Genomic DNA, 13888 nt, shown 5'->3' with positions numbered 1-13888 from the left:
AAAACTATTATATTAGTTGACCCAAACTATGAACTCAGTGAGTATTTACTAAATATCTTCTGCAAGTTTGGTCCCATGCTAAGTGCTAAGGCTGTATCTATATAACCCTAGAAAAAGCCATACAAAAGAGAAAGTAAATAATATACTCACACAAATTCTCAGTAAGCAGTTTGCCTGAAAAAAAGTTGTTGAGATAGCATTTGAAAAACTCCTTAGGAAAACGTGTATTTTTAGTGTTATGCCTGTATTTTCTCTGAACCCTGGACAGTAGAGCAAGTGGGTGAGAAGTCTGGTGGCATCATATAGCCTTGAGCTTGAATCTTAGATATACCAGTTACTAGTGGTGTGACCATGGGTAGATTACTTTTCCTATTTAAGACTCAGTTTATTGCAGAAAGAGGATAATAATACCTATTTCACTGAGTTGTTATGAGGCTTAAATGAGAATATACATATAAAACACTAATCACAGAGTTTTATCTTCATAGTTCAACAAATGTTGGCTATTATTATTATTCCATTTTTTTTACTTTCCCTTAGTGATGTCTTGTTCACTATCAAGATAACTAACAATTTATAATTTAAAAATCAAGAAGCCAGTATAGTGAAAACAAATCATTAAAATGCAATTTATTAACCTTTTTACATAAGCCATTTGAAATAAAATGATGACAGGATTGCTATTCACTTCATCAAAAACCCAGAGAAATGGCTTCTCCCTGGTCTTTCTTTCTTCCCTTTTAACTACTTCATCTTCCCTTCTTTATGGAGCACATCCTATATGCAAAGCATGCTGCTGGGTGTTGTGAAGAATGAGAAGAAAAAGCCTGATCTTTGCTCTCTATCTTTTCAGTTGTAACAGAGCAGATGATTTAAGTTGCAACCAGTGTTATGATGGAGGTAACAAAGACCTTGTAAACTGAGATGAGAACAAGTCAGTCTCAATGTGGCTAATAGAGTCAATAGATTTTGAGCTGAGCTTGGGAGGATGGGTCATGCAAACAGGCATGGAAAAAGGAATTCAGAAAATGAGTTTATAACTGAATTTGATGCCATTTTCAAAAGTCTTCCAGAACCCCTGGGAAATACATCATTTTGAATTTCTGCAGAAGGGCCAAATGGCTATCAGGTTAGCTGGGGATTCAGCCTGGTAGGATCAGGTGCATTCTGGAGGAAAGTGTGGCCTTAAGTGTTTAATATAATGGAAGCTGTACTTACTGATGTATGTATTAGTGGTCCCCCTGGAAGGATAATCAGATTTAGAAAGAGATGTGTGGATAGGCTAAAGAGGATTTCTGAGCATAATAGACATCCCCAGGTCACCAGCATAAGGGGAGGGTCTCTAGGCCCAGGTTCACCCTGTTCTCATGGTGTTTCCTTTGTGAGCTGAGCTTGCCTGTTGCTTCAGGCCTGCCTCGCTCAGATTTTGCCCACAGCCAACTTTTTCAGGATGACATTTGACTTTAACAGTGAAAACTTTTGCCAGTTTTGCTAACAGATGGTTCTTAGCATGGTTCAGAAAAACTGGATGTGTATTGCTCTGTATGCTAAATGTTTCTTTTACTGCATATTTACCGAGGAATTGCCTCTCCATCACAGGTGTTTGCAATTACATTTAGTATTCAACTTTGGACTTTCTTGGTCTGTTTTATGGACTTACCTTACTGAATGCTTTGCTTGTTTAATATGAAAAACCACAAAGGATTTTTTTGACACATTTGAGGTTGTTAGGCATCCAGTTTCCAACAATGGATGTTTCTTTTTCCACCAGGGTAAAAGCTGGGAGCCCTTCATAGAGGAGCCCTCTCCCCTCAAGAAGACATGAGGCCTCATTTGAAAACTTTGGCACTGTCCCATTTTTCCTGTAAGAACTTTAAGGATGTGAGACCAGGGAGACAGGAGGTTAAATGAGAAGGGCTGAAAGGCAAAATAAGAACAGCTGTGGGCTTCCCTGGTGGCGCAGTGGTTGAGGGTCCGCCTGCCGATGCAGGGGACGCGGGTTCGTGCCCCGGTCCGGGAGGATCCTGCGTGCCGCGGAGCGGCTGGGCCCGTGAGCCATGGCCGCTGGGCCTGCGCGTCCGGAGCCTGTGCTCTGCAGCGGGAGAGGCCGCAGCAGTGAGAGGCCCACGTACCGCAAAAAAAAAAATAAATAAGAACAGCTGGAGTTCATTAGTTAAAATCCAGGGTCACTAGCTAAAAAGACAACTGAAAGCCATGTGCAGCAAAACTAAATGAGCAATACAGACTTCTCTAAAAATCCTTGAAGTAGGAAATACTTTTCCTGAACACTTTGGTTGTTCTAATGGTATATCAGCCAAAGATTTATTGAGTAGGATTTTACTACATGTACAGTCTCTCTACATTCAGGTAGAAAACATGCAGCAGTTTATTAATCTTGTCATTTGGAATACTATTTGATTGTAACATGTAATGTTATGAAATTAGCAAAAGTATGAACAGCACTAAGGAAAATACATGTGCCAGATATTTTTCATGTGTTACCTCTTTCAATCTTCTTAATAACCTTTGGAGATAGAGATTATTACGATTCCAGTACAGAGCTATAATTCAAACCAAATCTCTCTGATTCAAAAATCCATACAATCCCTTAGCATTCATTCCATGAGTATTTACTGAGCACCTATTTTGGCCAGGTACTCTGATGGCTGCTAGATACACAGCAGCAGACACAATAGGCGTGTTCCCTACCCTATTCCTCTGCTAATTAAAAAGATTAGCCACCTTCATAGCAACTTAGAGGATCTTTCATAACTAGCTCTATAATTATATATATTTTTCAAGTTTGCAAACATTTTCTTTGTTTTCTTTTTTTTTATACATCTTTATTGGAGTATAATTGCTTCACAATGCTGTGTTAGCTTCTGTTGTACAACAAAGTGAATCAGCCATATGCATACATATAGTCCCATATTCCCTCCCTCTTGAGCCTCCCTCCCACCCTCCCTATCCCATCCCTCTAGGTGGTCACAAAGCACCAAGCTGATCTCCCTGTGTTATGAGGCTGCTTCCCACTAGCTATCTATTTTACATTTGGTAGTGTATATATGTCCATGCCACTCTCTCATTTTGTCCCAGCTTCCACCTCCCACCAACCCCCCTCATGTCCTCAAGTCCATTCTCTATGTTTACATCTTTATTCCTGCCCTGCCACTAGGTTTATCAGTACCATTTTTTTTAGATTCCATGTATGTGTGTTAGCATACAATATTTGTTCTTCTCTTTCTGACTTCACTCTGTATGACAGACCCTAGGTCCACCCACCTCACTATAAATAACTCATTTTCGTTTCTTTTTATGGCTAATATTCCATTGCATATATGTGCCACATCACATATACCTAAACTTTTCGATGGACGTTTAGGTTGCTTCCATGTCCTGGCTATTGTAAATGAACATTGTGGTACATGTCTCTTTTTGAATTATGGTTTTCTCAGGGTATATGTCCAGCAGCAGGATTGCTGGCTCATATGGTAGTTCTATTTTTAGTTTTTTAATGAACGACCATACTGTTCTCCCTACTGACTGAATAAATTTACATTCTCATCAACAGTGCAAGAGGGTTCCCTTTTCATCAAACCCTCTCCAGCATTTTTTATTTGTAGATTTTTTGATGATGGCCATTCTGATCGGTGTCATGTGATACCTCATTGCAATTTTGATTTGCATTTCTCTAATAATTAGTGACATTGAGCATCTTTTCATGTGCTTCTTGGCCATCTGTGTGTCTTCTTCGGTGAAATGTCTATTTAGGTCTTCTGCCCATTTTTTAATTGGGTTGTTTGTTTTTTTGATTTTGAGCTCCATGAGCTGTTTGTGTATTTTGGAGATTAATCCTTTGTCCATTGTTTCATTTGCAAATATTTTCTCCCATTCTGAGGGTTGTCTTTTCATCTTGTTTATGGTATCCTTTGCTGTGCAAAAGCTTTTAAGTTTAGTTAGTTCCCATTTGTTTACTTTTGGTTTTATTTTCATTACTCTAGGAGGTGGGTCGAAAAAGATCTTGCTGTGGTTTATGTCAGAGTCTTTTTCCTATGTTTTCCTCTAAGAGTTTTATAGTGTCCAGTCTTACATTTAGGTGTTTAATCCATTTTGAGTTTATTTTTGTGTATGGTGTTAGGGAGTGTTCTAATCTCATTCTTTTACATGTAGCTGTCCAGTTTTCCCAGCACCACTTATTGAAGAGGCTGTCTTTTCTCCATTGTCTGTTCTTGCTTCCTTTGTCTTAAATTAAGTGACCATATGTGCATGGGTTTATCTCTGGGCTTTCTATCCTGCACCATTGATCTATATTTCTGTCTTTGTGCCAGTACCATAGTGTCTTGATTACTGTAGCTTTGTAGTATAATTTGAAGTTGGGGAGCCTGATTCCTCCAGCTCCATTTTTTTTTCTCAAGATTGCTTTTACTATTCGCGGTCTTTTGTGTTTCCATACAAATTGTAAAATTGTTTGTTCTAATTCTGTGAAGAATGCCATTGGTAGTTTGATAGGGATCACATTGAATCTGTAGATTGCTTTGGGTAGTAGAGTCATTTTCACAATATTGATTCTTCCAATCCAAGAACATTGTATATTTCTCCAACTGTTTATATAGTCTTTGATTTCTTTCATCAGTGTTTTATAGTTTTCTGAGTACAAGTCTTTCACCTCCTTAGTTAGGTTTATTCCTAGGTATTTTATTCTTTTTGTTGTGATGGTAAATGAGATTGTTTCCTTAATTTCTCTTTCTGATTTTTCATTGTTAGTGTATAGGAATGCCAGAGATTTCTGTGCATTAATTTTGTATCCTGCAATGTTACCAAATTCACTGATTAGTTCTAGTAGTTTTCTGATGGCATCTTTAGGATTTTCTATGTATAGTATCATGTCATCTGCAAACAGTGACAGTTTTACTTCTTCTTTTCCAATTTGCATTCCTTTTATTTCTTTTTCTTCTCTGATTGCCGTGGCTAGGACTTCCAAAACTATGTTGAATAATAGTGGCGAGAGTGGACATCCTTGTCTTGTCCCTGATCTTAGGGGAAATGCTTTCAGTTTTTCACCATTGAGAATGTTGTTTTTTGTGGGTTTGTCATATATGGCCTTTATTATGTTGAGGTAGCTTCCCTGTATGCCCACTTTCTGGAGAGTTTTTATCATAAATGGGTGTTGAATTTTGTCAGAAGCTTTTTCTGCGTCTATTGATTTGATCATATGGTTTTTATTCCTTAATTTGCTAATATGGTGTATCACATTGATTTGCGTATATTGAAGAATCCTTGCATTCCTGGGATAAATCCCACTTGATCATGGTGTATCATCATTTTAATATGTTGTTGGATTCTGTTTGCTAGTATTTTGTTCAGGATTTTTGCATCTATGTTCATCAGTGATATTGGTCTATTATTTTCTTTTTTGTGTGATATCTTTTTCTGGTTTTGGTATCAGGGTGATGGTGGCTTCATAGAACGAATTTGGGAGTGTTCCTCTATCTGCAATTATTTGGAAGAGTTCGAGAAGGATCGGTGTTAGCTCTTCTCTAAATGTTTGATAGAATTTGCCTGTAAAGCCATCTGGTCCGGGGCTTTTGTTTGTTGGAATATTTTTAATTACAGTTTCAATTTCATTATTTGCTATAGGTATGTTTATATTTTATAATTCTTCCTGGTTCAGTCTTGGAAAATTGTACCTTTCCAAAAATTTGTCCATTTCTTTGTGGTTGTTCATTTTATTGGCATATAGTTGTTTGTAGTAGTCTCTTATAATCCTTTGTATTTCTGTGGTGTCAGTTGTGATTTCTCCTGTTTCATTTCTAATTTTATTGATTTGTGTCATCTCCTGTTTTTTCTTGATGAGTCTGGCTAAGGGTTTATCAATTTTGTTTGTCTTCTCAACCAACTTTTAGTTTTATTTATCTTTGCTATTGTTTTCTTTGTTTCTATTTCATTTATTTCTGCTCTGATATTTATGATTTCTTTCCTTCTACTGACTTTGGGTTTTCTTTGTTCTTCTTTCTTTAATTGCTTTAGGTGTAGGGTTAGATTGTTTATTTGAGATTTTTCTTGTTTCTAAGGTAGGATTGAATTGCTATAAACTTCCCTCTTAGAACTGCTTTTCTGCATCCTGTAGGTTTTCGGTCATTGTGTTTTCATTGTCATTTGTTTCTATGTATTTTTTTATTTCTTCTTTGATTTCCTCAGTGATCTCTGGTTATTTAGTAGTACACTGTTTAGCCTCCATGTATTTGTGTTTTTTACAGTGTTTTTCCTGTAACTGATTTCCAACCTCATAGCATTGTGGTCAGAAAAGGTGCTTGATATGATTTTAATTTTCTTAAATTTTCCATGGCTTGATTTGTGACCCAAGATGTGATCTATCCTGGAGAATATTCCATGTGCACTTGAGAAGAAAGTGTGTTCTGCCACTTTCAGGTGGAATGTTCTATAAATATCAATTAAATCTATCTGGTCTATTGTGTCATTTGAAGCTTGTGTTTCCTTATTTATTTTCTGGTTTGATTATCTGTCCACTGGTGTAAGTGGGGTGTTAAAGTCCCCTACTATTATTGTGTTACTGTTAATTTCCTTCTTAATGGTTGTTAGCATTTGCCTTATGTATTGAGGTGCTCCTATGTTGGGTGCATAAACATTTATATTTATTATATTTTCTTCTTGGATTGATTCCTTGATCATTATGTAGAGTCCTTCCTTATCTCTTGTAACAGTCTTTATTTTAAAGTCTATTTTATCTGATACGAGTATTGCTACTCCAGGTTTCTTTTGATTTCCATTTGCATGCAATATATTTTTCCATCCCTTCACTTTCAGTCTGTATGTGTCCCTTGGTCTGAAGTGGCTCTCTTGTAGACAGCGTATATATGGGTCTTGTTTTTGTATCCATTCAGCCAGTCTGTGTCTTTTGGTTGGGGCATTTAATCCATTTACATTCAACGTCATTATTGATATGTGTGTTCCTATTACCATTTTCTTAATTGTTTTGGGGTTGTTTTTGTAGGTCCTTTTCTTCTCTTGTGTTTCCTCCCTAGAGAAGTTCCTTTAGCATTTGTTTAAAGCTGGTTTAGTGGCACTGAATTCTCTTAGCTTTTGCTTGTCTGAAAAGCTTTTGATTTCTCCTTCGAATCTGAATGAGATCCTTGCTGGGTAGAGTAATCTTGATTGTTGGTTCTTCTCTTTCATCACTTTAAGTATATCCTGCCACTCCCTTCTGGCCTGCAGAGTTTCTGCTGAAAAATCAGCTTATAACGTTATGGGGATTCCTTTGTATGTTATTTGTTGCTTTTCCCTTGTTTCTTTTAATATTTTTTCTTTGAATTTAATTTTTGATAGTTTGATTAATTTGTGTCTTGGTGTGTTTCTCCTAGGGTTTATCCTGTATGGGACTCTCTGCGCTTCCTGGACTTGGGTGACTATTTCCTTTCCCATGTTAGGGAAGTTTTCCATAATCTCTTCAAATATTTTCTCAGACCCTTTATTTTTCTCTGGGACCCCTATAATTTGAATGTTGGTGCATTTAGTGTTTTCCCAGAGGTCTCTGGGATAGTCTTCAATTCTTTTCCTTCTTTTTTCTTTATTCTGCTCCTCGGCAGTTGTTTCCACCATTCTGTCTTCCAACTCACTTATTCGTTCTGCCTCAGTTATTCTGTTATTGATTCCTTCTAGTGTATTTTTCATTTCAGTTATTGTATTATTCATCTCTGTTTGTTTGTTCTTTAGTTCTTCTAGATCTTTGTTAAACATTTTTTGTATTTTCTCTATCCGTGCCTCCATTCTATTCCTGAGATTCTGGATCATCTTTACTATCTCTACTCTGGATTCTTTTTCAGGTAGATTGCCTATTTCCTCTTCATTTATTTGGTCTTGTAGGTGTTTACCTTGCTCCTTCATCTGTGACATTTTTTTTTCTGTCTCTTTGTTGTTGGGTGGGATTGTGTTCCTGTCTTACTGGTTGTTTGGCCTGAGGCTTCCAACACTGGAGTCTGTAGTCTGTTGGGTAGAGCTGGGTCTTGGTGCTGAGATGAGGACCTCTGGGAGACCTCACGCCAATGAATATTCCCTGGGGTCTGAGGTTCTCTGTAGTCCAGTGGTTTGGACTCGGAGCTCCCACCACAGGAGCTTCAGCCTGACTGAAGCTTGTGAACCAAGATCTCACAAGTGCATGGGGTAGCAAAAAAAAAAAAAAAAAGAAAAAAGAAAAGAAAAAACAAAAAAGGAGAACAATAACAAAGAGTAAAGAATAAACTTAGACTAGGAAACTAACAGATATGTTAGAAAGAATATAAAAATAAAAATATAGTTGAAGGTAAAACAGAACCACAATTGTAAAAAAGAGGAGAAGGAAAAAAGAAAAAAAAAAAAGGTGGAAAAGGCCTTGGCTGTGGAGGATGATGCCTACGCAGGGGCGGGGTTTGGGCAGTGGGCAGGGCCTATGATTAGGACCCAAAGGGCTGGAAAAGGCCCTGCGGGGTGGGGGCAGGGGTGAGGCTTAGGCTCAACAGAAGGGGCCCAGGCATGCCTCTGGTCTCAGAGGGTGGGGGACCCAGCCTGGGAGGCCAGCAGGCTTCCTGGGCCCGAGTGGGTGGGGCAAGCACCCTCTCCTGCTCCTCCGGTCCTGGAGCGCCCCTCCCACCTGCCCCTCCTGTTCTCCCCTGCCCTCCCTCCTATTCCCCCAGGACCACTGTGGCCTGGAGGGGGCCTCTGAGAGCATAGACTCTGGCCTGAGAGCCAGGCAGGCTCCCAGACCTTTTGGGCAGGGGAAACGCTCGTCATACTCCCCCCGATCCAAGACCCCGAGGGTCCCTCTAGGCATGGGAACCCCTCCCCCCTTCCAGCCCCCCCTCAGGGGTGCTGGTCCTGTCTGGCCTCCACTTCTCCTTCCTTCTCGGTTCCCCCATGTCCTACCAGTTTGCTTGGGGGTTCCTCCCATCTCCTTGGGCATCGAGGTCCCCCACCAGCATCTGGCAGGTTCCCTATTGTGGGGAGACACGAACTCCGTGTCTTCCCATGCTGCCATCCTGACTCTGCCCCCCATAATTACATTTTAAATGTTTATTTTTGCAACTAGGAGATAACACTTTCATTTGAACAGGCAAATGTTAAAAGTTTTTATATAAGAACAAGTTCCCTAGTTTTATTAACCTATGTATAAATGTCTTAATAATGTGCATTATTTTGAATATCTTTCTATAAAAATAGAAACTTGGTTTAAAAAGAACTTCCAGGACTTTCAGCCTGTTATTAGCAGCATTAGTGAGGAAGCAATCATAGAACTAATCTTTTTTGAAGGCTAGGCACATGACATAATCTTCCCCCCAACTCAATCTTTTTTTTTGAAACTTTACATCAACTCTAGTTGGTAAAGTGTTATTTTTGTCATAGTGATGAAGAGCGATATGAACTTCAGAGAGGTTAGGTAACACATCTGAGGTCACAGAGCTAGTAATCAGACTCATTACTTATTCAAATCCATTCTATTATATTCAAAATATCCTTTCTACTTTATTATGATAAATTTAGAAATCCTTAACTCAAGCATTTTTCCTTTTGCAACAGTTAAAGTAAAAATAGAAATCTATTTTTATGATACAGTTTGTATAAGTGTTAAGCAAAATGCAGGAGAGACATTTTAAAGAAAATAATATACAATATTGTGTATTTGTCAATTCTGATTCTTTCATCCACTCTACAGCACTGTAATTGCAAGTCTTTAAGTTAGAAAACTGTTTCAGCTGAGAATCTTTTAATATCATTCTCTAGTAGAAAACATTACAAAGTAATTATTCCCAGTCCATATATGAGAAAACTGAGCCAAAAATAGACAGAGGCACCTCTGCGAGGTCATACAGTGAGGTGGAGGATAGCAATTAGAAGCACTGAGTTGCTGGTTACCGCATATAGATTACGATAGGCCTGGTTGTCAAGAAGTCCTCCGTTAAATGCAATCAAATAACATCAGAGACATAACACATTTATATGTGTATAGTTGTATTTTTATAAAACAAAATAATGCCATGTGATTGGGATAACAATTCCAAAGAAGTCAGATAATAACTATTATCTAATATTTGTCTTCATATTTTTCTAAATCTATATAGGTGATTTCTTAGAATGTATAACTCAGCTCATTGACTTGATTTGTGACACTCAGGCCAGAGAAAACATGGCATCAGGAACTACAAATTCTTTTCAATTCAATGCCCAATGTGGGTTGGGCCTGAGAATTGACTCCATTATTGACTCCTGCATAAACTCATGACAACTGTCTGGTCTTCATTAATTCACAAGCACTTACTGAGCACCACATGCCAGGCGTAGGCTAGGTGCTCAAGGAGTTCAGAGCCTAGGAGGACTTTGACTACCAGGCACTCACTCTATATAGCTGTGCCCCAGGACTTTGAGAATCAGCCTTGTTCTTTGTCATTGTCATCTTTACATTTTCTTCTAAAGTAGAACAGAGAGTAACATCAAACATCCTGACCCATTTCACTTGCAAAGCTTCAATTTTCCTAAAACTTCACTAAACCACAAACCCCAATGAAATTAACAAAACAAAGAAATTAAATATTCTCATATCATTGCAAGATGAAAATGATAATTTTTTTTCTAAATTATTACTCTCTTACATATATGAGAACCAGGTTAAATTTCATTAGCTGGAATTTCATTGGTATTTAGTTGGTCATATTAAACACCTTTTGGGACACTTAAAGAAAGAAATACTTTACATTTTTTAAATGAGCTGACTGACATTTCATCATGGGTCATTTTTTCTGATTTTGGGTTTATGTTGTTCTCTTCAGGTTTTCTCTTTGGCTTTCTGGGTGTTCTCATGATCATACCGAGTTAGTATATGTAAAATTCTTAGACCAGTGCCTGGCATGTAGTAAATGATCAATGAGTGTTAGCCATCATCATCATCATCATCATCATTATCATTATAGAAGTATTTTAGAAGCACTTAAAGTAATTCTATTGTGATTCCATTTGTCTGGAGCTTTAAAGACTCCCTTGTTTATCTTTGTGTCGACTTTGAAGAAGAACAAAAATAAGTATATCTAGACTATGTGAATTATAAAAACAATAATTTTACAGGAATCAGAATGCTCTGATTTTAGGATTTTTCCTCTTCTCAGTTGGCTTTGCATCCCTCAGCTAATTATCCTGTAGAACACACCATATTCTGCTGTGAAGTTTATGAGGTAGCCTTGAAATTAGAAAAAAAGACCTTTCCTTCCTGGGTTTAAGACCCACACATCTGAGGTGGTAGGCATCTTAGATATCTCTGGTGGATGGACCAAACAACATACCAATATCATGAGAAAACTGCTTTAAACATCATCTCTTTCACGTAAATTCCCTATTATTACTCGTCAAAAGTCACAGTTTCCGTATAAGTATTTCAGTGGTTCTGGGGTGTTAAAAAAAAAAAACAGTAGTAGACATGTCATAACACACATGACATTTATAACTAAAATAAACATGGAATAAAAGCATCTTCGGGCTTCCCTGGTGGCGCAGTGGTTGACAGTCCGCCTGCCGATGCAGGGGACACGGGTTCGTGCCCTGGTCCGGGAAGATCCCACATGCCGCGGAGCGGCTGGGCCCGTGAGCCATGGCCGCTGAGCCTGCGCGTCCGGAGCCTGTGCTCCGCAACAGGAGAGGCCACAACAGTGAGAGGCCCGCGTACCAAAAACAAAAAATCTAATTTGGTATATGCTTTGTAGTGTGTGTGTGTGTGTGTGTGTGTGTGTGTGTGTGTGTGTGTGTGTGTGTGTGTGTGTGTGTGTGTGTGTGTAGAGAGATGAGAGAGAGGGAGGGAGGGAGGGGGAGAAAAAGAAAGAGAGAGAGAAGTTCATGAACATAATTTGTAAATAAAAATATACATAAAATACAAGCATTCTCAACCGATTGTCCGAAGTCAGTGTTTTAAGTATGGATGGTGTTGAAAACTCTAGCAGAAACATGATATAAACAAAATTTTAAGATGTTAATCTGGGAGTGGAGGTTTAGTGAGGTTCAAATTGATAGGGAGGCTTAGAAGCTGATGGCTGGGATACTTTAATTTGCAACAGGGGTGATGCTTTATATTTATACATGGGTGATTCCATCCACATGTCAACCCTGTGAAGTCAGGTCAAGAAAGGCATTATCTCCTTTTCACAAGGAGTGAGTGGAGACTTGGGTTGGGATTCTTTCCTGAGCTCGCTCGGGTAGAAAGTGACAAGGCCAGGATTCCCATTAGGCCTGTGGCTCTACGGTCAGTTCTCTGTTAAGACACCCAGTAAATATATTTGAAAACATGAAGTGCTTACTGTTGGCTGAGCACTGTACTAGGTAATGTGGCAGCATCTGAAAGAGAGGGAAAGTTGCTCCATTTCCACGTAGTCTTTGGTCTGCGACTAGGGACAGTAAACAGATGCCTGTGAAACAATTTACTACGTTTACAAAGCAATGTACTTGTAAAAGTGAAATAATAAATTTAGCTCATAAGAATTCAGGGGGGAAAACTATAAGTTAGAACATTAGTCATTCAAGCAGAGTAGGGTAGCAGGTACAGTAGGGCTCCTATGATGGTAAGATTCCCAGCTCAAACCGAGGTAAAGAAGGAAATTCACTGGCTCACAGATCTGATAACTACAGGCTTGCAGGGTGCAAAGGACGTCACCAGGAATCTGTCCATCACCCAACACTGTTTTTCTCTGCCTTAGGTTTAGTCCCAGGCATTGGTAATCCGACCACAGCAGCTCCCGGTTAAATCCTACAAACTCAGCCCTTATACTGGAAAAGAAAGCATGTCTTTCCTAATGGCACAAGCAAAGTTAGAGCTCTCTTAAGGCTTGGATTTTGTGCCTGTCTCTGAACCAATCACTGTGGCTGGGGGATGTTGTGCTCTGATTGGCCAGACCTAGGTCACATGCCCAATCTTAGGTAGGGGTGGTATCAGCCCCATCAGAATAGCATGGGCTGGGTAGGGAGAGGGTTGGTTCCCCAGAGTAAAATAGGGGTGTCCCCACTAGAAAGGAGAATGGCTGCCAGGACGTAAAACAACAGGATCATTACAACAGGATAAGATTCCTGAAGGAAGTAATTGTAAACATTTGAGTGTTTGAGTTAGTCTGTTTTTAATCTTATGGAATTCTGGGAGAGAGTAGGTGGAAGAGATTCATGATATGCAGGCAGACCCTGCAGAACACTGATTTGAGTTTTTACACTTCACTTTTCCTTTCCTTTAAGTCTTAAAGACACTATTTCTTCAAGCAGGGATGCCCTGAGCTGAGACTCACCATCTCCTTATTGTGTCTTTTCTGGTCTCCACCCTCCTGAGGGTCTTCCTATCTCTGGAGCCCCCAGAGTCATCCTTTCAAACCCTCTCCCAGCCACTCACTGGCCTTTTATGGTGACTTCTCCCCTTTAGAGCTGCCTTTAGTGACCTAATAATAACCTGTTATCGAAGATGCAAGAGACAGTTCTCAGCCCTTCCCACTCATCCGGGCTCCCCAAGTTTGGCCCTCTCCTCTTTTTAAGTGTGAATTTCCTCCTTTCCACAGGTTTTCAATTCTCCCATTAAGAAATCCCATCCACTTTCTATATTATGATTCAGCAATCCTTCATCCCATGTTCTTATCCCTGCCTTCCATCAGTCATATCTACAGGCCCTGCTGACCCTCTGTGGGACTTTGAATTTTAGAGAATGGTCACATGTTGCAAAGTCCTACTCTAGAAGGCACAGCACTCCTTTCCCTGCTCCTCCAATGGCCTTTATCTCTCCAGGCTTCCTCTCCTGTAGCTCTGAAGCAGAGATGATAAGCTTCCGAGAGGAAGGCATTTGCAAAGTGCTCTGAGTGCTCTGATGAAATTGATTGGGTAAATGGAA

The 13888-nt window shown here is 39.2% G+C and overlaps 1 protein-coding gene across 1 annotated transcript in view; it reads left to right on the top strand.

Annotated features, from left to right (window-relative positions):
- CDK15 (cyclin dependent kinase 15) overlaps positions 1-13888 on the top strand; it is a 112229-nt gene that overhangs the window by 31982 nt on the left and 66359 nt on the right. The window lies entirely within an intron of this gene.

Source organism: Delphinus delphis, chromosome 7 (genome assembly GCF_949987515.2).
Source record: "Delphinus delphis chromosome 7, mDelDel1.2, whole genome shotgun sequence".
NCBI lineage: Eukaryota > Metazoa > Chordata > Mammalia > Artiodactyla > Delphinidae > Delphinus > Delphinus delphis.
The sequence above is the reverse complement of the archived record's forward strand: the minus strand, read 5'-3'. Positions and strand labels throughout refer to the sequence as shown.